At 41.1% G+C, this 22786-nt stretch overlaps 1 protein-coding gene across 5 annotated transcripts in view; it reads right to left on the bottom strand.

The window, feature by feature from the left end:
* The window catches only part of LPAR1 (lysophosphatidic acid receptor 1), a 200264-nt gene that overhangs the window by 126036 nt on the left and 51442 nt on the right, over nucleotides 1–22786 (bottom strand). Inside the window, exons 3-4 of one of the 5 annotated variants that reach the window (XM_005859759.2) lie at nucleotides 3656–3749; nucleotides 71–160 (exon numbers count right to left, since the gene is read on the bottom strand). The exons of 1 other annotated variant lie outside the window; for it this stretch is intronic. The gene's annotated coding sequence lies outside the window, so the exon portion shown is untranslated. Of the gene's footprint in view, nucleotides 1–70; nucleotides 161–641; nucleotides 905–3643; nucleotides 3750–22786 lie in introns of those variants that run through there. 3 more of the 5 variants (XM_005859761.2, XM_005859760.2, XM_005859763.2) reach the window with 3 other exon arrangements.

Below are 22786 nucleotides of genomic sequence, written 5' to 3'. Positions count from 1 at the left end.
GACACACCCGCGGCGGGAGACCCGCAGCCGCCAGCTCGGGTTCCCCACCCCCAGGCCCTCCAGCGCTCACCTCAGCGCACGACAGCTGGCGGGACTCGGGTGGGCTCCCCCACACGCTGCATTTTCACTTCGTCGCTCTTCTCTTCCCACTTGAAAAGCTCTGGAACACATCGCGGGGCCCCGCAAAACCCCTGAAGTATGGCCTCTCGTAATTCAGTGACCAAAGTTTCCAGCAGACAAAGTTTCTCCGAGCGCGGCCTCTAATTGGAGGCTGCAGAGCACGGAGAGGCGACTTTGCGGCCGGAAAGGTGCACAGGTTTCCAGTTCTGCGTTCTCGATGGGCTGGGTCTGCAGACCACAGCAAGTGCGAATGTGCTCCCTTAGCTCTCCACGTCCATGATTACACATTTCTCTTCCGCTTTCCCGGCGCAACTCTGCAAGGGCAAGCTATCCATTTTGGAAGAGGAATGAAGGGCGGGGAATGCACACCTGGAGGTGTGGGCAGGAGCGGCGCGGGACTACGGCCTGGGGATCAGTCTTTGGAAAGTGTCAGCCCAGCCAGGAACAGATTCGCCCAGGCCCTAAAACAACACCCAGTCAATCCTGGTCTCCCAGGCCGCGCCGCCCCCACCCCCACCCACCTTTCATCCTTGGTTTCCCAGGATTTTCGTGATGTTGGTAAATTCTCTGCCTCTCACTCCACGGCTAAAGCCTCCACACATCAAACGTAGCTGCTTAGAGATAGACAGCTTAGTGAACTCTCGCCTGGAGTGGCATAGAGAGAACCAGGGCAGCGTGAGGGAAGGTACCTGGCAGGACTGACACAACTACATCTAAGACAGAACTGCAGAGCTGCGAGGGAGTGCTGCGTGGGTGGCGGCCACTCGTTAACCTTGGGCTTTGCAGCAAGGAGAGGTGACTATAAACCTCACTGGGGGGGTAGGGGGGGACTTCTTGGAGGAAGTGGAAATTGTTTAGGCTTCCGGGAGGGTATGCTTCCATGGCAGCACGACCACCTCCAGGGTGAGACTGCTGACACCCCAGGCTGAGGTCCCCTTGTGGTTTGCACAGGATGCTCCAGGCTAAGCCCTGGCTGGTAGTCCATTCCTATCTGAAGCTGTTTCCTTTTCAAAACAATGTATCAAATCCCTTTTTAAAAAATCAACGTTAAACGGCTCCGCTTTCTCTCATTTCCTACCAACTTATGATTTCTTTTACAATAACCCACTGAAAATATGAGAAAATAGAAATTTTAATACATGCACAGTACTAATATTGATGTATGACATGCAGAAAATGCATATAGTCTTACCTCACAATAATGAGAAGAGTTGATCTTAAATTCTAAAATATATATATATATATTATATGAGGACAAAGAGGAAAATGTCCACTATAAGATCTAAGTATAGCCCTGGCCGGTTTGGCTCAGTGGATAGAGTATCACCTGAGGACTGAAGGGTCCCGGTTTCCATTCTGGTCAAGGGCATGTACTGTGGCTGCGGGCTCGATCCCCAGTAGGGGGCGTGGTGGCTGCGGACTCGATCCCCAGTAGGGGGCGTGCAGGAGGCAGCTGATCACTGTTTCTCATGGATGTTTCCAACTCTCTATTCCTCTCCCTTCCTCTCTGTAAAATCAATAAAATATGTTTTTGAAAAAAGATCAAAGTATAATAAAAACTATACATTGGTAAGAAAAGTAAAATATACTGAAAGGGCTTTTCCTTCCAACTCAGGAAAACCACTTAGCAGATTTTCCTGTCTCCTTCGTACTACACGCTTTTTATTTACTTTCAGTTCCTCAAAACCAAAACTTCTGCATCTTCTACTGAAGATCAATTTAAAATTTTATTGTAAAGAATTAAGGTATTGTTATATTATTAATTATATAAATACACATAAAATAAATCTTTAATTTAATAATTATTTCAATGTTTAGTCCTATCTCACAAATCAAAGGCAATGTGAAAATGAGTTTCTTGCCTACCATTCAACTTGGATATTTTCCAAAATATTGATTTTATCTCTGGCTGTCTGAAGGAACATGGCTGCTTCTGCTTTGACTATATATTAACTGCCTTAATTACTCTGTGGTCCTTTCTATTAATATCAAATAAGGAGTTGTGTCCACACAAGACTTGTATTAAGGAGTTCTAAGTTATTTGCTGTAAAACACTTTCTATCCTCTTTATTTGGTCTGCCATGTCCTAAAATGAAATGGAGAACAAAACATAAGGTCAGTCTGGATGGACCTGTTTTCTTCACAAGTGTGGGCCTGACTAAAAGCACCTGCTCTGGCCCAGCTGGGGTGGCTGAGTAGTTGAGTGTCCACCTATGAGCCAGGAGGTCAAGGTTTGACTCTCCGTCAGGGCACATGCCGGTTGCATGCTCAATCCCCAGTAGGGGGCGTGCAGCCTATCAATGTTTATCTGGATGTTTCTCTCCCTCTCCCTCCCTCTCTCTTTCAAATCAGTAAAAACATTTTAAAAGCGCCTGCTCTGCAGCCAGCTTCTGGTCAACAACTTTAAAGTTAAATCCTGTTCAGCACTGAGATTTCTCCAATAAACCAGTATTGTATTCCAAATGAGCCGGTTTTGTCATCTGTGAAATGGGGTAGTAATACTAGTACAGTATTTTATTATGTTCCAAATTGTCTTTATCAAAGTAAGATAATGTATTTGAACAGGCGTCTTAAAACACTGAAGTAGAAGATGTTGTTTCAACAGAGATGAAGAATACCTTGATACACTTTCTTTAATGTTTTCATCTGTCTGTGGCCCTATTGACGTTCAGATTTTATTCTCTTTCTTGGGTAGTCATCCCACTGCTTTCTGTCCTAACCTCCCTCTCTTATCCTCTGCCAAGCAATGTTTCTCTATATTTGTTTCTTCAAATGACTTCAGCAGACCGCTGGTGCGGTCAAACGTGAGAAAAAAATATTTCCAGCAAAACCAAGAGAATTTTAAAGAGGGATATTTCAAGTAGAGTTTACATTGATATCTTAAAGGACTTTGTCCAACCATCGATGTTATCTAGTGGCCCAAAATCTATAATTTGCAAAGCATTTAGGATAGAAAAACTGGCTGTCACTGCTTTGGGCTCTGTTTGTTCAGAAGGGCCTGCTGGCCATGCCAGTTCTCCCTTCCTCCCCATGTTCCCTTCCGTCTGGCAAAAGCCTTTGAAATTTTCTACTACAGAGTAATCAAAACTATCAGCAAAAAAGATCTGTTGGAAACTTTCCCTCCAGTCCATTTTGATGCAGAGACTAATTCAAAGAATATATTCTGGTGAAATGATACCCTAAGAGAATTCAGCCTGCTTGGGAAAGGGTGTGTGTGTGTGTGTGTGTGTGTGTGTTCCAAATGCCCCCCAGGCATAGGTGTCTTCCTCTTTAAAATGGGGTATTTGTGCCTGACCAGTGTTTTTCCCCTGGGCTAGAGAGAAAACATTCTCCTTAGGAAACCTTTCTATTTTAAAAGGCCAGTAGCAGAGGTGGGTGAGGCAGCCCAGTTTAGTAAAATAACACTCTTCAGGGTAGAAGTGGCATAGGGAGTCTCTAGGAACGGGGGTCGTGTGTGCAACAACCTTGTCTGAGGACGAGACTGCAATGAAATGAAAACCCTAAAGAGAGAGACGCTGCTCACCTTTTCTCTTACCTCACATTTCTGCATGAATAATCTGGGCAATGCCTGAATAGGTCAAGGACAAGCACATCCTTTGTCTCCCTCACCCAAATCAAAAGGCTCCAATCTAAAACAAAGGTGGGGGCAGGGGAGGAAATAAAGAACAAAAAATATATGCGTGTTATATGTATCATTTTAGAGCTAAAAATAGACATAGATACAAAGAACTCATAGGAAGGGTCACAAAACAAAAAGCTAGTTCTATAAAAGAATAATTAAGTAAAATTCTAGTAAGACTGATGGGGAAGAAAAGACAAAGACCATGAATAAGATTTTATATTTTCAGTCATTTTTTAATATCATGATTTTTGTGAACAATTAAAAAAACAGCTAAAATAGATAGTTTTTAGTAAGGTGTAAATTATAAAATTATTTATTAAAAATTTTAAAACATGAATTGAACTTTTATTTCTAAGTCTACTTACAAAAAGGGTCAAAGGTTTGATGGGAAAGACACCAGATCTTCACTGACAAATCAACTCTATTCAAATGGTTTCAAATAATAGAAAAAGACGGAATTCTTTTAGGAGCTAATAAGATATTGATACCAAATTCAGACAAAAACATAGAAAGGAAAATTACAGGCCAATCTCGAAAGGAGTAAATATTTATACATACAATATTATCAAACCAAGTTCAGCAAATTTTTTTAAATAAGAATGGTTTAATATTAGAAAATGTTTTGCCACTCATTTATATTTTTTAAATCTTAGCAAACTTGGAAATGGAGAAATTTCCTGAACAATCTAATTCTATAAGCATTATCTTTAATGTTAATTCAGTAAACATTTTTCTTTAAATGTTAGGGACAAAACAAAGCTAAGTTTCCCATTTCTACTCAACATTAAACTGAAGCCCCTTGCCAAAATAAAACACACACACACACACACACACACACACACACACAGAAATTAGAAGACATAGGGTTAGAAAACAAGAAAAATATGATTTATAGATGATACTGCTATCTACTAAGAAATCCAAGCAATAACATATGAGAGCAAATAAGAGATTTTAGCAACATTGTTGAATAAAAGATCAATATACAAAGAAGCCACAGCCACTAGAGATAATAAAATTTTAAAGGTCTTGTTCATAATAGCAGCAGATCTTTATTATAATTTGGATAAAAACTAATTGAAGTTATAGTACTTGTATAAGGAAAATTACAAAACTTTACTGAAACACATTAAAAAAGTCCTAAATAGCCCTGATCGGTTTGGCTCAGGTGATAGAGCGTCGGCCTGCGGACTCAAGGGTCCCAGGTTCGATTCCGGTCAAGGGCATGTACCTTGGTTGCGGGCACATCCCCAGTAGGGGGCATGCAAGAGGCAGCTGATTGATGTTTCTCTCTCATCGATGTTTCTAACTCTCTATCCCTCTCACTTCCTCTCTGTAAAAAAATCAATAAAATATATTTTTTTAAAAAGTCCTAAATAAACGAAGAGATACATAATGTTCATGGAGAAGACTCCATAAACACAGAGCAATCTACTCCAAATTGTATTAGGGCAGTGGTCGGCAAACTGCGGCTCGGCAAACCGTGGCTCGCGAGCCACACATGGCTCTTTGGCCCCTTGAGTGTGGCTCTTCCACAAAATACCACGTGTGGGCGCGCACGTACAGTGCTATTGAAACTTCGTGGCCCATGCTCAGAAGTCGGTATTTGCGCCCACACGTGGTATTTTGTGGAAGAGCCACACTCAAGGGGCCAACATGTGGCTCGCGAGCCGCGGTTTGCCAACCATGGTATTAGGGTTTTCATAGGCCCTGACAAAGTGATTCTAAAATTCGCATGGAAGTGGAAGAGGCCAAGGATATCCAAGACCATTCTATAGAAGCATAAGGAGGGAAAATGTCTCCTCCAGACATCAAAATATCTTAAAGCTTCACCAGTTGAAATAATGTGATATTGGTGCGGTGATTGCTAAATAATCTAATGAAAGAGAATAGCCGGTTCAGAAACAGAACCACATATAAATGAGAAATGAGTCAAAGTAAATCAGAGCATCAATGATCTTCTGTTGAATATATGATGCTGAAATAATTATAAATATATTATATATATGCTGTACATTTTTAAATAAAACATGGATCCCTTCCCCTGACTGTAAACAAAAATCAGTTCTTACTGATGTAAATACATACATTTACAAGGTAAAACTTCCCGATTTTAGAATATCTCCATCATTTCAGAATAGAGAAGAATTTATTACATGAGGTACAAAAAGCACAAACCATGACAGAATCTGTTCCTTTCTTTCAAATAAAATACGGCTGCGTTTAATATGCTGAGTTCTTGTGAGTTCTAGTAGTCGATATGATGTCTGCCTCTTGACCTGCAATGAGTATTCCAAAGAATATCAACTCTATTGTGCCACCGGGGAAAAGGGGGCAGATGGGTTTCCTAAGTCCCTTGCATTTTATGTCCCTTCTGTTGTTTTGACTCAACAGCCTGTCCTACCTTCTAGAGCAAGGTAGGACCAGCACGACTGGTGGTGCCTAACAGAAGGCTCTGAAACATTTTGGGTGGTGAACCCCTTTCAGAACCTAATTAAAGCTGTGAAAGTGCTCTACTGATAACTGTGGAGTGTGCGTATTGCATAAGAGGCCTCTAACGACAATAGTCATTCTTGCCTTCTTGGGCACCAGCTAGGCTAGATTTCCCAGCCCCACTTGCAGTTAGTTGAGGTCACATAACTGTTCTCTCCAGTCCACTGTGAGCGTAAGTGACTTCTGCTGATTCTAGGACTCCCTCTAACATCCCCTCCCAGGTCTCCCCTCATGCTCTTTGTCCCTCCTGGTTGATTGTGATGATGATGCATACACCGCCCTTGGAAGCCAGGGATTGAAGATGACAGGCAGCCGTAAGTCCTGACACCTAAGTGCCCATGTGAAGGAGGGCCTCTCCTCTGATGTTAACACCCACTCGGGACCATTATGTGAAAAAGAAATTTCTAGTTCCTTGAGCCACTACATTTTGGGAATCTATCAATTACCTAGACGAATATATATATTCACACACAGTTTAATCTCTCATGTTTGGTGACACCATGCACCCGAGTTGTAGACTGAGCTGAGAAAAGGACAGATTCTGATGTACTGCCCTCTGGAGGGGCACTCATCAAAAGTGAGCAAGTTACAGGAGTTACACCTTTGCACAAATTCTGCCCGACTAAGCACTGATTGCATTTCCCTGAATGGCTCTGCCACTCCCTTCTTCCCCATCCCCCATTCTCTGCCAACATAAATTCTGAAAATTAAAAAAAAAAAAGTGGACATGAATGGAAGACTAATCAGCAATATCAGGAACAAATTTCTGAGATACACAACAACATGGATGAATCATAAAAAACATGCTGAACAAAACAAGATAGACACAAAACAGTATATACTACACAATTCATATCTATGACGTTCCAAAACAGACAACACTAAGCTTTGACGTTAGGAAAAGAACCATGATTGCCTAAGGCAGTGGTCGGCAAACTCATTAGTCAACAGAGCCAAATATCAACAGTACAACGATTGAAATTTCTTTTGAGAGCCAAATTTTTTAAACTTAAACTATATAAGGTAGGTACATTGTTATTAACATAATTAGGGTACTCCTAAGCTGGCCTTTGCTAAAAATGTCCTCAATCTGATTGAGGTACGTTCGCTGAGGTCGACCCCTTCCAACTCTCCCATCCACACTCGTCTTGTATACTTGTTTCGTCTATCTCCTTTCATTCATCCTCTCTATATGTCCAAACCATCTCAACATACCTTTCTCAATCCTCGACACTACATCTTCTTTCACTCCACAACGTTCCCTAAAATTAACTTAATAAACTTTACTTAAAGTTTTAAGTCAACTTCGCACTGTACGTGTGCACCTGCACATGGTATTTTGTGGAAGAGCCACACTCAAGGGGCCAAAGAGCCGCATGTGGCTCGTGAGCCACGGTTTGCCAACCTCTGGCCTAAGGAGTTGGGACTGACTAAATAGGCACGCAAGAAAATCTCCTGGGGTGACGGAAATGTCCTATATCTTGCTTTGTGTGGTGATAACCTGGGCGTTTATAATTGTTCAAAGTCATTGAACTGAACATTTAAGATTGGTGCAATTTGTTGTTTGTAAACAACAACTAAATAATACATTTTAAGGGCAAGTGAAATTACCTGGATCTATCCATGCAATAATATTTCTAAATCAAACTATTGTGGAATAATGTTCAGCCATCACAGGCATCCTTTAGGGGCTGCTATTGTGATTAAATATATATAAGTACAACACCACCTAAGAGCAGAAAATGATTGTACTGGATGTAAAACCAAGACACACTATAAACATGTCCTAAGAAAAATTAACTTTATAATAAACAAATCAGTAGTTTAATTCCATGTATAAAGCTTGTGATTTTCCACAACTAGCATCCTAATCCGACATAACCATAAAAGATATTTCTATCATTAATAGTGTATAGGTTTTTCTGTCCTGAGTGGGATATAACACTTACAGGACAGGACTATATTTTGAGGTTTTTATCACACATTTTCTTCTCCTTGAATTTCACTTTCCTCTCTTTCCTTGTTGAATAGTCATATGCTCTGTGCTCATTGCTTAGGAAAGTCTGTGGCAAAACAGCAAACGGAAGAGCAAAAATCTGTACAGAAAGCCTAAGCTCTTAGGAGAAGGGGATTTCCAGGCATAGAATGGTGCGTAGACACCTGAAGAAAAAAACAGTACACTTGGAGTGGGAAAGAGAGTCTGTGTACGCCAAGAACAGATGGCATCTCTGCCCTGCTTCCTGGCAATGCTGTTGGGGACACAGCACAGCCCTGGAGAAGAAAAGACTACAAGGAGTGTTTAGGTAGATAGAACCTAGACTAGTTTAGTAAAAGATGCTCACGTCCCATGGAAAGCATAGCAGCAATGAACTTGAACAAAGGAAGTCTCAGAAGCAACCCCTAAGGACCAGGGCTAGATGGGCCTCTCTATCTCCCTGACATTATATAAAACTCTGATCTATATAGGAGTGAACTAATTCCCTAAGAAGAGAGGAGACCTCCAAAAGAACGAGGCTCATATTTTCCCACCAACCCTGAGGAATGGGAGATCCAGGTAAGAATTTAATCTAAAATATAGAAAAAATGTTATTGAATATCTAAGTTTATTGACTGACATTCATACCCATTATATTAGTTTGCTAGGGCGGCCATAGCAAAGTACTATACACAGGCTTAAACAACAGAAATGTATTGTCCCACTATTCTGGAGGCTACAAGTCCAAGATCGAGGTGTTGTTTCTCCTGAGACCTCTAGCCTTGGCTTACAGATGGTGGTGTTCTCCATGTGTCTTTACTTGGTCTCCCCTTGGTCCGTGTGTCTGTGTCCTACTCTCTTCTTATAAGGACACCAGTACTATTGGATTAGGGCCTGCTCATATAACCTCATTTTACCTTAATTGCCTCTTTGTTTTTTTCTTTAATTACCTCCTTAAAAGCCCTATCTCCAAATACAGTCATATTCTGAGGTCCTGGAGGTTAGTGCTTCAACATATGAAATTGGGAAAAATGCAATTCAGCCCATAACATCCACTTAGTGTAAAGTTCTCATCCATGATTGCCAAGAACCCTTGGCCACCTCTTGTCGGCTCCATGGAAATATTGCAATCCTTATACTAGGAACCAATTTTATATATAAGATATGGCCAGATTCTTGGAAGGATTACTATGCAGACAAGAGATGACTTCGCAGAAGTCACTGCTAATTTTCAGAGTATAGATGGTCTCTAAGAAATATGACCAGTAGCACAGGACATTTTAAAACCGTGGGAAGATACAGTATGATCAGAGGAATGAAGTGATAGCAACTGAGCCTTGATAGAATTTGCTGATGAGGTTAATTTATCTCTAATTTCCAAGAACATCTCTGTAAAAATATCTGTGAAAAGTTATCTTCAAAACCCATTTGTGGGACTTTAAGTTTCTGAAAGATTAATAGCAATAACAATAAACTTCTTCGAGAGATCTGCACTGACTTGTAGAAATTTAGACTTAGAGAACATGGCTATGACCCATTAGGTATAGGGTTTTGGCAAGTGTAAATTAAAATGAACTTGAATGAACATGATTCTCCCCCTTCCATAATTCTTCCAACAGGCAAAAGGAGAGGGAAAAGATAGAGTTCCTGCTCATCTCCACAAGCAGGAACACTGAGGTCGCCTTTGTAAGTGGCACAATGGACACATGAATGAAGTGGCCACCCTGGCCGAGAGGGAGGCTATACGTGGGCCCAATAGCATACACTGACACTTACCAAAGCTGATCTCTCAAGCTGCCGACAACAGAGACCAATTCAAAGCCAAAAATATGGACATAAGCATGGACCAACTCTGAGCCCCTAGTACGAACTATTTCTTGAGGAGACCAACTGACAGCTTGTTGGCAAGTTGACTAGGTTGGACATCTTCCATCCTAGAAGGGCCTGTGGTTCATTTCCACAAGAATGGACACCTACTCTGGATAAGGGTGGCATTGCCTTCCGTGCCCTCAGCGCCTTGGCCAGCATCACAATCCAAGGCTTATGGAATGCCTGATCCACAGGCATAAAATTCCATACAACATCCTTTTTTTTAACTTTTTAAAAAATATGTCTTTATTGTTTTTTAGAGAGAGGAAGGGAGAGGAATAGAGAGATGGAAACATCAATGATGAGAGAGAATCATTGATCAGCTGCCTCCTGCACGCCCCCTACTGGGGATCAAGCCCGAAACCTGGGCTTGTGCCCTGACTGGAAATTGAACCTGTGACCTCTTGGTTCCTGGGTTGATGCTCAACCGCTGAGCCACACGGGCTGGGCAACAATATTCAACCGAGGCATTTAATTTACAGTGAAGAAGGTGCAAGAATGAATCACGTTGTCCTGTCACATAACTGCCACAGAAGCTTCCTGTGGACGGATGGGATATCCTGCTGAAGACACAGATGAAGCACCAACTTGGAGACAATACCCTGCAAGGATGGGGGACAATCTTTCAGGATCAGAGAAACCTTTCTGTAGTGCTTTGTCACCGTGAAAAATACACGGATCCATGAAGTTAGAGGGTGGGAGCATCACTCTCAATGCTTCACTGTGGGACACTGTGCTTCTCTCCACACAGTTCTGGGACATACAATGTAGAGGTTCTGCACTCTTACCAGGATCAAAAAGCTGGGTGATGTGTATTTTATTTTCATTAAATGTTTAAATGTTCTTACACATCTTATGTCTTCCATCTTCTTTTTGTCCTATTCCATTATCTTTTTTAAATCTCTCACGTTGTTAACATTTTAGATCAATCTTCCCTTTTTATAACACACCTGGCCCTATTTCTTAAAAGCCCGTCTTTTTGTACACTCTATTAAACAGGTATGCCTAAGTCAATATCTAGCACTTCATAGAGGTTTAGTAAATACTTACTGGACAAATTAATTTTAAGTGAATGAATGAACCTTTGTAAGTCAAGTTCCATAAGTAAAGGGCAAAGATAATATGCTAACAAAATTAGCAGGTCACTTAAAGAAAATGAAATGTCACTACTTCCTGTGTTCCAAGTTTAATTCAAAATCCCTTTTTCAGGTGTAGTAAGAAAAGCATCCAATATTTACTTTAAATCTGTTTAGAAAAGATACATGATTATCATCAAGACTGTATCCAGCTGATGTAACAGGACACTTCTTTTTTTTTTAAGTTTCCTTGAAGAAAGATTTATTTGAGATGTTGAAATCTGTCCACGCTCTTGCAATCAGCAATATATCTGAAGCTCCTTCTTTTTGTGTTTTCTTAAAGAAAGAAAGAAAAGAAAAAGAAAAACTCTTCTGGGTATGTTAATCAACTACAAATGGCCAGGGTTAACTTCCTTCATGAAGCCTCTTGCCTAGAGGTGGGATTGGGTCTTTATGTCTGTACAATAGCGGCCCCTGCAAACAACATATGAATGCCAGATGGTTGGAACTGTTCCATTAAGAAACTGATGTTTTCATTGTTTGGAATTCGATTTTGTAACTTTCTCCATATAGTGATTTGATTGCAGCATTTAGAAGCCTTGAGAGCTTTCCCATAAATTATTCCACCCCTTGAATGTGAAACTAGGGTAGGCTTATTAGCCTGTTTTTCCATTAGTATGTCATTCCCACTTTCTTACTCAGATGTGGATAATTTAGGCAGGATTCATAAAAAGAAAATGTGGGTTTTGTGCTTTGGTTGTTTCTTCAAGGAACTTGCTACTGAATAATACTTCCCTCACTTTGTTCACTGTATTTACATATGAATATTCATGAAAAACTACATACTAATAGTTAACAACATTCCTTCCTGTACGCAGGTGGCTCTTGCGTTATTTTCATAGTTCTGACTCTATTTTAAACATTTTATACAGATTAACTCATAGAAGCATCACATCAACTTTGTGAGGTCAATACTGTTGTTATTTGCACTTTAGAGATGCAGAAACTAAGGAATAGTGAAATCCAGTGGCTTACCTGAGGTCAAATAAGCAGTGAATGGTAGAAGTAGCATTTCAACCCCAGGAAAAAAGGTTTCAGTGTATTAAGCACCTCACCCCACAATATGTTAAGTCCCAACTAATCTAGCTTGTTCCAAGAGAACAATGATAAAATAGATTCCCTGCCCTCTATTTCGTCCTCATTAACATGAACAAGGTCTTGGCATTATTGTGACAAATGCCTCATCTATCCCAAGCCTTAGAGGATATGTCAGAGGAATTGAACCTTGGTGCGGGGTCCTCATCTATAACAATGAACTAATAACCCCTTTACTGGATTGCCGTGAGAATTAAATAAGATAAGTATGCAAATTCTAAATGTCTGACACATAACACACTTAAATGTTAGCCATCGTTATTAATACCAAGCAAAAAGCAAAGAAGTAAACTTTTAATAGGGAAGATAAAGAACGTGGAGGAGAGATATGATAGATCAAATTCTACATGTATCTAATAGGGTGTTGAGTAAAACTTTCCCCGTTTTACAAAAATAGGTAACTAAGGCTGGCAGCTGAAAATAAAGAGATTCTAAGTGCACAGTTTCTAAAGAGATGGGATGGGCTTACATCTATAATAATAAAAATGTGTAATATGCTAATTAGACCAGACATCCTTCCAGATAACCTTCTGGAAGAACCCAGGGCTGCGAGGGAAGCCGGGTCCCGGGTGCCAGAGGGAAGCTGGTGCCAGCAGCCGGGGGAAGGAAGGCCTACTCTTTTTTTTTTTTTTTCAATACAGCAAGTACTTTATTCTCATCATAAACAAGGAAGGCCTACTCTTGCATGAATTTCGTGCATCGGGCCTCTAGTGGTATAATAAGAGACTGCCCAAGTCCCTAACCATGAACAGCACCCTTTCCCCCAACCCCAGCTTGAACAGGAGAAAGTAGGAAAGTGAAGCTTTTTCAGGGAGTTTGCATAAATGACTATATGTGATTCTCACCAATTATACATCTTGTCTAGTGAAACCACTATTAAGCTATGAACAGGGCAGAAGCAATAGAGATGAATAACCTGTTGCACCTATCTCAGTCCAGCATGGTTTTTTAAAATATATTTTTATTGATTTCAGAGAGCAAGGGAGAGGGAGAGAGAGATAGAAACATCAATGATGAGAGAGAATCATTGATTGGTTGCCTCCTAAATGCCTCACACTGAGGACCCAGCCCAAAACTGAGCATGTGCCCTGACCAGGAATTGAACCGTGATCTCCTGGTTCATAGGTCGATGCTCAACCACTGAGCCACGCTGGCTGGGCAGTCCAGCATATTGATGAATATGAGAAATTAAAATAAATGGGAGGCTACCATGAAGAATATCACTCATTGTCAAGTCTTAGGTCTCTCTCTTGACAACTCAACTTGGAACAGTTTTAGGTGAGGGATTTAAATAAAGGATAGAGGAATAAGAAAAGAAAAAACCCAGAGATAGAGGTGGGACTTTAGATTAAAGGGAATTTAAGAGACATTGACCAATTGCAAGGTATGGACATTACTTGAATCCTAATTCAAACAAATAAATTATGTTTGAAAAATGAGACAATTGGATGGATGTGGGAAAGGGCATAGAGGGGATAAATGGTGATGGAAAAAAGAAAAGAAAAATGAGACAATTGGTAAATATAAATTGTCACTGGATATTTGAGGATATTAAGGAACTATATTAATTTTTAGATGTGATAACATGTCGGTAAATGTTTCCCTCCACGTCCCGCGTGGTTCAGGGTTCAGGACCTGGAAGAGGAGCCGCACACAAATGAAAGAGAAAAGACACGAGATAATTTGGAAATATTGGGGGACCAGGCGGGCAAGTCCAACTCAAGGGGAAGGACTTCCACTGATGCTAAGGCCTCACCAAGCTTTTATTGATCTGGGATAGCCCTTAGGTAGGGAATTTCCAGTAATAGGCAGACTATCTAATCAACAAGGATTTACACGAGTATCTAATCAATAAGGAATTAAATGAATTAGGTGGGGAGGATGCTTCAGCTACCATTATCTAGATTAACTGGGTGGTGCACAGCTCCGACCCTTGCTAGGGCTTCAAAGGTCACCCAGCTTTGGGGGGTCTCTGTCTATGCTCAGCTAGTGAAGACACTAAGCAGTTTCCCACAATAACGGTTTTATGGTTATTTTTAAAGAGTTCTTTTCTTTTTGAACTATATGTTAAAATATTTAAATATTACCTGAGAGCCCTAGCTGGTTTGGCTCAGTGGAGAGAACATTGTTCTGTAGACTGAAGGGTCCCAGGTTCAGTTCCAGTCCAGGGCACATGCCCGGGTTGCAGGCTCAATCCCCAGTAGGGGGGCACGCAGAAGGCAGCTGATCAATGATTCTCTCTCATCATTGATGTTTCTATCTCTCTCTCCCTCTCCCTTCCTCTCTAAAACCAATGAAACTATGTTTTTTAAAAATATTGCCTGAGAATTGTTTCTAAATGACCAGAGAATGCGTGTGGGTACAGGTATTGATGAAAAATAATTTTAACATTTTTTTAAAGGTTGAATGTTTAAATATAATAACAATCATCTACTGTTCAAAAGAAAAACAAAAAAATAGAAGTTTAAAAACTGCTAGCTTAAAATTTCATGGATGGCATTATTAAGGTCAGAATAAGTAATAATCAAGGGAAATTTAAATGACATAAAGATGAATAATTTATATAAATAGATGGTATAATTTATCCAAAACATGTAGCCATGAATCTTTTATATCAAATGATATTGCATTAACTATGTAAAGCAAAAATTATTAGAAATGCAAGGAGAACTTAATACAGTAAAAAAATACAGATCAATTTGACTTATAAATATAGATGAAAATATTCTAAAAACAACATCATAGAACATGTAGAAATATTTTAAGATTTCAAAAAATAAGTACATAGAATTACTTCAAAAAGTTTAAAATTGACTTGTAATTTCATTCACAAGTCATCCCAAAATGAGGTTTAAAGAGAAAAAAAAACACATCTTAATAAATGCAGAAAAGCCCCCTTTAGACCTTAGAGCAGCGGCTCTCAACCTGTGGGTCGAGACCCCTTTGGGGGTCGAACGACCCTTTCACAGGGGTCACCTAAGACCATTGGAAAACACATATATAATTACATATTGCTTTTGTGATTAATCACTATGCTTTAATTATGTTCAATTTGTAACAATGAAATTGGGGGTCACCACAACACGAGGAACTGTATTAAAGGGTGGCGGCATTAGGAAGGTTGAGAACCACTGCCTTAGAGATACAACAGTTAACAAAACACAGTATAGCTGTCACTCGAGGATCTGACATTCCAATGGGAGGAGACAGAATCAACCAATAAGCAAATGGTATGTCAGGTAGCCATAAGGGCCACAAAGATTAGGGGGAAGGGAAGGCAGAGTGTTTAGGGAGCACTCATTTGAGACAGAATGGTCAGGAAAGACATTTTGTAAAGCCGGCATCAGGGACCTGAGGAAAGCGGATACGGGGATGAGAAAGGGGTGGGGGTCGCATTCCAGGTAGAAGGGAAGGTCAGTGCCCTGGTCCTGAGAAGGCAGTTTGCTCCCTTATTACATAACAATTCTAAGTGCCTATAAAGAAAAACACGCAATTCTTTCACAACGATAAGCTGGGGAAATACCTGTGTACTAGGAATGATATTTTTAAAACGTTTTACTGTGGTTTCCCTTTTGGAGCATCCCTCTACGTGAATGATGGTCAGGGCTCATTAAAAGTGTTAACACCAGGAATGCAAGGGAAAGAAAGCAATCAATGTTTAGCTTCTGACTGTCAAATGGCTTTGCCCATAGAGAAGAGGATTTTCTGAATTCTTGGAGCTCCAGCTTTCATAATTGCTAACGTGATCACAGGATTCCTCTCCAAGTGTGAAGAAGAGAGCACTCAGTCAGTAGAGGCCCTGCCCACAGGAAGGAAGGAAAGGGGGGGACTTAGTTTTTCTAGTGCAATTTGTAGAAAAAGAATAGATAGGATGTAGTTAGAGCTCAGTGATCTCACTTTCCTCCTCTAAGGCTGTAGATCAATAAAAAAACATCTAGAAAAGGTGTCAGGGAAACTGAGGACCCTGGAGCTAGTGAACTGCTTCCCTGGGTCAAGGGTAGCCCAATCTATACTTGTTTAAGGGAATCGGTGTTCAACAACGTGTGAGCGCTCTAATGCAGCACAGGCAGAAGCAGGTGGCTGCTGACACCCGCTGCCAAGATGGCTTGCCGTACAACTGTGTGCCATGCAGGGGAAACAGACATTCCCACGTGCCTTCATACGGATGACCCAAGAACACTGAGTGGATTGGCAGACCAGTGAGTGTCTGCTGCTGAAACAAAGAGGCTGCCCTGGCTGGTGTTGCTCAGCAGTTAGAGCATGGGCTGGCACACCTAAGGGTCGTGTGTTTGATTCCTGGTCAAGGACACGTGCCAGGGTTGCAGGTTCAACCCCAGGCCCCGATTTGGGCATGTGCAGGAGACAACCAATCGATGTGTCTCTCTCACATCAATGTTTCTCTCTGTCCCCCTCCCTCCATCCTTCCCGCTCTCTCTAAAAATCAATGAGGATTAACAACAACAGAAAGAAACAAAGAGGCTGCAGTGGTGGGGACTCCCCGCCTTGCTTCCTTTCAGGTGGCAGGTGAGCACAGGCCATTTCAAGGTCTCGGTAGCCATTGAGTCCCCTCCAGGATGTAGGGAACAGTTTGTCAGTCTCCTTAAGACTCATGTTTTCACTTTCTCTGTGGCTTAATAGACATTTCAGTGAGACCTTATGTGAGTCTGCTTCAGGGAGTAAGTAGCCTCATGGTTGACTCATCACAAAAGGGTCTGGGATAGCGTTAGCCACCCTCACCCCGCCACCAGTGATCTCCATCACCCCTATTGTTTCAGATGAACCGTTGCCTTTCTCAAACTTATGTAAAGTGCTAATGCAAACCCAGCCTCAGGCTTCCTTCCAACCCTGTTGCTCCTTCCAAGTCCCTGAAATGAGAAATTTTGTGACCACCAGTGGCTAACCAGATACCATTTTGAACTCTAACTCTTAACATGAGCACTTGAACTCTGAAGACTTGGAGTCTTCCCTTCTGAGGCAGGGAATAAGAGGCTTCCATCTTCCCACTGGCAGATTTAGATCCTCTCTCTTCTGGATCCAACTTCCTTTCAGCTACTTTAAAATTCCATCTTTCTCTCTAACAGAAAGTAGGTGCCTCTGTAGAACTTCTGGGAATAAGGGAAATGACTCCAATTAGTCATTTATTTCCAATAGTACTTTTTATGACTTCCCTATTGTGCAATGAGCATCTCAAAGAGGGATGTTTGAGACACGTGACTGACCACGTGATCAAGGAATCTAGCCACGAGTTTTGGCTAATAAACAGCAACTTGGTCACCTTGTATTTCTTCTCTCTTTCCCTGTCTTCTATCTCATATCAACAGTCAAATCTGGATGTTATAATCTCAAAAGAATCTCTGTAGCTACTCACTTTCTCTCTTAACCCTCTTCCACTGCTCCTTAGTCCTCTCTGTAGCTACTCACTTTCTCTCTTAACCCTCTTCCTCCCACAGCTCCTCATGCACTTTTGTTTTGCTCCTCATGCACTTCTCTGACCTTATTTCCCTACTTCCCTGTGACATGTTCACTCTCCTTTCTGCCTCTGAGGCTTTATTGTGTGCATTTAGCCCGTCTTCAGGCAACTTCTACAGGCCCCAATACCTGGGAGGAACTGCCCGTCAACGTTATTAAGACTATGAACTTGTTTCTTGCTAAAATGCAGATTCCTGGGCCCCAGGCACATCAAAGACTGTCAGCAAGTCTTGGAATTCCTCATTTTACAAGTTTTCTGGATGATTATGATGTACAATAAACGGTAGATAAGGCCTTCAGTCCTCTCAAGTCTTGATTCTTTGGTTCCTCCCTTCTTTCCCCCTTCCGTTTTTCCTTCTTTGGAACTCAATAAATTACAGCGGGTTCACTTGCTGGTCTCTAGTCTCTCGTCCTCCTTTCCACTCTTTCTTCATATTCACGCGCTCTCTCTCCTCTCCTGCCTTGGCCTGCCATTGAAACGCAACTCTGCAGCAAGCTGAGCATTACAAGTATCTGATACGCTTTATAAAAAAGAAAAGAAAACTAACCCGAGCAAGCTGCTGCACTAAAATCTCCCTGGAGCTTTGGACACGTAGACTACAAACTACAGAATAGTAAAGAGCCAGGAAACCCGAAAGTAAGCACAGCTGGGATCCATAAAGTCCCCTCCCTCTTTGATTCAGGGAGAAACATTAAAACAGCTGACCTATTGCTCCAGCATTTCTTTTCCATCATCTGGAGTGTGTGATAAAGGGATATTTAAAAGCTGACATTGTCCTGCCTCCTATATCCTTCACCACAATTTCACTAATTATTTTTCAAGAAAGCTTCCAGCCAATGGTCGCTATGGTAAAAAGGCTTAATTCTTCCATGTGGTTTTAGAGTTCTGTGTTAGTAGAATATGAAGAAATCTCTTCAAAGCCTGTTGGCTGCACGAGTGGGTAACGCAGGCAAAGCCTGTGGTTGTTTTATTAAAAATAAAAAGCTTAAACGAAAACTGCTTAGAAATGTAATATTTTTATTGCCATTGATAGGACTTAAAAGTTGCATATTAATTAGAATTTGCTTAATAAAAGATTATTTGAACTATGTTTTCAGAGTCTGTAGTTTAAAGGAATTTTATAGTATTTTGGTCAAATAATGAATTCTTTTTGATGTGCAAATATTCATGCTACTGCATCTTATTTTGCAAATTTAGGTTGATCAAAAATCCATTTTCCTTAAAGTGGAGGCATTTCTGTCTCACTGAATGTTTTGCTTTAAATGTTGTGAGACACACAAGTTCTGTAACCACATTCTCCTTGCGTAAGAAACAATACTAGTTATATGAAAGTTAACTGGTATCACAGTTTATATTTTAAAATGTGGTAAGTGGACCGGAAGAAAAAAGTCAGTTTGCTCTGAAATTGTCTCAGATGACTAGGCTTTGTGTCCAAGAACTAGATAACTTCTTTCACTTGAAAAAAGATCTATTTTATCATCATTAATTGGTTTTTAAAAGAACAAATTCCATTTTATTTGTGAAAGTTCACAAAGAGACCTATTTGATTGCTCCATTTAAATAATTCGCAGACAGATAGCTTTCCTAGAGGTGAAGGGGTGGGAGGAACAGCAGCGCCCACTGAGAATTATCTTGCAAACACCGCCCCTAAGTCTGGGCTGCACATCAGGATCTGGCAGACAGTCCTGAAATTGTCAGCTCTGAATCACCAGAGCCGCTGTCAGTCACAGGGCTGCCAATTGCGTTGACGCACATTTCTCCCTTACCCAGCCATACCCCTTTCATTCTTTTCCCTCTCACTTTTATAGTAACTTTATAAATTGCCACCTATACCTCCTTCAGCTGTACAAACTCACAACAGGAAGTATAATCAAGGGACCGAGACTGGCCAGGAGCGGGGAGGGGAGGAGAAAGGGGGTGTGTATGAGAAAGAAAACGCTGACCCCTGAATCGCTTCAATATGCCCATCCCAAGTCTGATAAACATCTCTTTCATATTAAACATTGGCTGGAAGTACTTTTACATAAAGGAAAAAAGAAGACCTCTTTATGGCTTTGAAAGGTGAGCACAAGATCAAAGCAGCCAGGATCCGAGATCCTTGACTGGAATTCCACCAACACAGATGGAAAACCCATTTTTAAAAAAAAATCAAATCTGTTCACAAATAAAAATAAGCCACTAGGTTTTAAGAGCCCTGGCCTGTGTTATGTGGAACATCAGGAACCAATTAAATTGCTCTCCCCTTCTTGTTTATCCTAAATAATATGGTCTTTTCCCTCCTCTGATTATACCAGCCGCATGTCCCTGTGGCAGGGGTCTGTGATTTCACTCCCTATTAAAACTCTTTCTCCATAGCGCATAAGAGCTGGTAAAAAATTGAACGCCTGCCTTTTATCACACGGAGGCAAAAGAGCTACAGATCTATCTCACATCATGTAGTATTTTCTTTTGCCACCAAAAGGCAGTTGGCAGTTGGCTAATGGCTGGGTACATTTGTATGTTGAGCCACGATATCCAACCGTGGACAATGGTTCTGTTTTTCATTTGCTTAAACTTTTCACCTCCCTCCTAAGCTTATAATGGAACATACTCTTCATGTTCTGCTTTTAGTTTTCCTTTTCTAGGCTTGTGCCCTTGGTTCAGTTCTGAGAGGGTAGAGAGCGAGGCTCGGCGCCTTATTGTGAAATACAGGCTATAAAACGACATCAAGTTCTTTCCCGTTGCTGTCTGAGATCACACCACTCAGCGTGTCTGTTTCCTGTCTGCCCACCAGGACCACAGCCCCAGGAGAGGGGACGGTGTCTCGTGTCTGCACATCAATGAATCTACATGTCTGCTCCGAGGGTGTATTCCTAGGTGCAGGGTGGACATTACCCATTGGAAGGAGCTGCCAGTTAAGTTCAGAAAACCACAAGTCACATGGCTCTTGCCTTGTACAATACACAGACACAGTCAGCCTGATACGTTTTGCTATAAAAAAAAAAATGGCCCTAACTGGTTTGGCTCAGTGGACAGAGCGTCAGCCTGCGGACTCAAGGGTCCCAGGTTCGATTCCGGTCAAGGGCATGTACCTTGGTTGCGGGCACATCCCCAGTGGGGAGTGTGCAGGAGACAGCTGATCGATGTTTCTCTCTCATCGATGTTTCTAGCTCTCTATCCCTCTCCCTTCCTCTCTGTAAAAAATCAATAAAATATATTTTTTAAAAAATGGGGAAAGAGAAGGACGGTGGGCTGACGCCCTTTCAAATCATTATCCAGAGTGACTAAGACAGCACTGGAGCCTCTGCAGGCTTAGGTAAGAGCAGACACCGACCTCACAGGCTTTTTGGAGCTTCTGCTTGCTGTGACTCCCAACCAGAGTTCAAAGTTCAGTCATGTGTCTTGGTAATTAACGTCCAGATAATTATGCCAGGAAATGACAGAGGAAATATTGTCTCAAAGCTGAAGCTGAACTTTCATCTTAGATCTGCAAAACCCCAAAAGCTTAACTTTATCATCCCAGTGGTTCATCAAGATACACTTTTTCCTTACTTAGATGCTTTTACTGTTCCACTCAGATCTGCTGGGTGGCTGCCATTAACTACTATATAGTAGCTCACAATCCTTTTCTCCCTAACTCATCCCCTGGATTAAATTATGTACCTTCGGGGACAGCTGATTGGCCCTCTGCCTTGCAGTCTCCATGATCGTGCTACTTTCTGTGCTTTTCTAGGAAACAGAAAGCCGCCTTCCTGCAAACTGCCTAGTGACCTGGCATCACCCAATGTATCAGGTTGCCTAGGAGTGTTCATTCAAACTCAAGTAGTGACAAACTATATTGGGGGTGGGGGATCAGACCAGAGAAAAAGAAACCTAAATTTGGCCAAATCTCTTTATCAAAGATGGCACCTAGTCTCTAAACCTCAGTGTTGTACGCTATTAAAGGGATCGCAGAAAATTAACAGTCAGAGTAGCAAAAATATTCCAGGCACTTCAGAGAGCTATTTTATTTTTATTCACAGAAAACCCTTGCAAAGGAAGACTTTCTCTCCCCATGTTATACAAAAGAAAACGAGAATTCAGAAAGGTTAATTAATTTGCTCAGGGTCACAAACCAAAAAAGTAGCAGGGCCAAGATTTTAATCTTTGTCTAAAAAGCTTCAGAACTCTTGCCGCCCCTGAAAATACATGCATGAAAGCATTATGCTTGGCACGCAGTTAGTGCCTGATGAATGTTCTTTCCCCTCTAAAGTCTCTTCTAGCTTTAAAATACAGATTCTATTACAAATTCCAAGGTTCAGACCTACCCATTTATGCAAATCACACAGCTCGCTGTGCACATATAGTCCAGCACTCTCTGCTGAATTACCCACTTTTAATTCTCACCAGGCTACTCTCTCTTACATCATCAGTTCTTTCAGGCTAAATTTCTTGCTACCCTTTTATTCCAATGTTCCCACATTCCCTTCTTTGACATCTACCAGGTTATGCCCTACTCTCCAATGTCATTTGCCAAGTTCTGGCCCTTATTTTGATGCTAAGAGCTTTTGAAATTTCAGCCTTGGTTAGGAGTCTTTTAAAATAAGCATAGTAATTTCCTGACTCTCACTAGCCTACCTGACAACTGATTTTCATTAAAAAAAATGTATTCATACATATAGATAATATATATCATCTATAACAATATCTAGAAGATATACTATATAAAAATAATATATAAATGCATATTATATTATACCATGTATAGATAGCCTGTGGGATAACTGTGAAAACATACACATACACACATACTTCATAGGAATAACAACTAATTTTCAATAACAGTGTAGACTAAGTCATGTTTAGAAAAGCAGCATTTTCTTAAAGGAAATAAAATCTGCAAAGACCCAATGAAGTCTGCCCACAATGAAGTCAACCTTTTATAGGAATAGCAGAGGACTTTAGTTCCTGGAAACCACATGGTCAAAACAAGGTATTTGCGGTGGTCCTCCCGTAACAAAGGAATGTCCACCCCCTCCCCCCCCCCC

The sequence above is a fragment of the Myotis brandtii genome, unplaced genomic scaffold (genome assembly GCF_000412655.1).
Source record: "Myotis brandtii unplaced genomic scaffold, ASM41265v1 scaffold13, whole genome shotgun sequence".
Classification (NCBI taxonomy): Eukaryota; Metazoa; Chordata; class Mammalia; order Chiroptera; family Vespertilionidae; genus Myotis; species Myotis brandtii.
The sequence above is the reverse complement of the archived record's forward strand: the minus strand, read 5'-3'. Positions and strand labels throughout refer to the sequence as shown.